The sequence below is a fragment of the Grammomys surdaster genome, unplaced genomic scaffold (assembly GCF_004785775.1).
Source record: "Grammomys surdaster isolate TR1022 unplaced genomic scaffold, NIH_TR_1.0 217670, whole genome shotgun sequence".
NCBI classification, from domain to species: Eukaryota; Metazoa; Chordata; class Mammalia; order Rodentia; family Muridae; genus Grammomys; species Grammomys surdaster.
The window spans coordinates 839-2,259 of NW_021624304.1; the positions used below are offsets into that span (position 1 = coordinate 839).

The 1,421-nt window shown below is 47.0% G+C and overlaps 1 pseudogene; it reads right to left on the minus strand.

Moving 5' to 3' along the window:
- Positions 1-320: 320 nt before the first annotated feature.
- LOC114615989 lies at positions 321-827 on the minus strand (annotated as a pseudogene).
- Positions 828-1,421: the final 594 nt, after the last annotated feature.

The following is a 1,421-nucleotide window of genomic DNA, read 5'->3' on the forward strand; positions in this document are numbered from 1 at the left end:
GGCAGGTCAGTACTATTGTGTCTGGTCTTCCTAGAGGTACCGTCGTCTCTCGGCAGTGCTTTCTGCAAGTTGGACACAGCAACAGTTCTCTCAATGTCTATGACAGCGTACAGCTCTGTGCGCCGGGTGGGGGTTTGTAGGAGGGGAGTGGTTGTCGTTTCTGGAGTCTGATGGTTGTCAGAGTCACTGCCCCTTTCCAAATCCACCTGTATATAACTGAGTTGCCTATGTTCTAAACTGGGGCGCCTGATATCAAGGTTAAAGACTGTCGGTGTACAATCCCTACGCCTTGAATAGTCTATTTTGTGAGCACTTCCCACAAGAGAATGTCGGCTTGAGGGGTGAGATGAAGTATCTCCAAACGAGGGGTAGCAGGGATGCCCGTTGGGTAAGTTCTGAGCACCAAGCCCTGGAGTCGTAGGTGTTCGAGGTGTTCTAGGGACTTCCAATTCTGTCTGATGACTATTCCTTTCTACAACTGGCTCTTCCACCACATTTATACTATTATTTTGCATAATCTCTTGCAACATGTTAAATAATTCTTCTGCACGGGCAGACTTAAAAACAAAAATTCCTTGTCCAGTTTGACACAATCGACCACTTTCAAAAGAAAACAGATTTGAGTCGTAGCCGTACCGTCGCAGGCAGAGGTAGTGCCATTTCACCGAGTCTCGCTTCGGGGTGTACAGAATCAGTTCTGTGTCTGTGAGCTCCATGAAACCAGAGTCTAGCTCATTGCCATCATCATCAACATTAACAACCTTAAACTTGTTCCTATGGTTATCTAGGACAGTGTCTTTATCTGGACAGCTACAACAACTACCCATGGCTTTGCTTTCTAACCTTTCCGCCGCTTTACCACAGTCCTTAGATTCGTCCCTCTCTTTGAAGTCTGTATTATTTTAGCCTCACTACCCTTGGCCTCTTTGATCTTTGTATACTTATGCCGTGTTCTTTCTCTTCCACACCTTTGTACTTGGCAGGAAATGTTTCCAATTCTTCACCTTCACTCCCTCTCTTCCCTTTCTATGTCCTTCCCCAGTTTATCCCAGGAGGCCAAGGTAAGCTGTCCCGATACCACGAACCAAGGGGTGATGCGGTCCACTTCCTGGACAAACTGCTGTAGAGCCTTCTGTTTAAGGTAGTTAACAGCGGCACTCATGCACTGGCTGGTGACAGTTAAGGCAAAAACACAGCACCAGGGATACTGCAATCGTGATCGCCACTACTAGAATAACTATCTACGGATCCACTCCTCCCGGCACGAACATATCCCGCTGGCCTTTTTACTTTCACTTTTGCTTGCCTCCGTCCGGGGACCTTAAAGATTGAAGCCTCCTTCCGAGGACTTTAAAGATTGAAGCCTCCTTCCGAGGTCTTTAAAGATTGAAGCCTCCTTCCGAGGTCTTTAAAGATTGAAG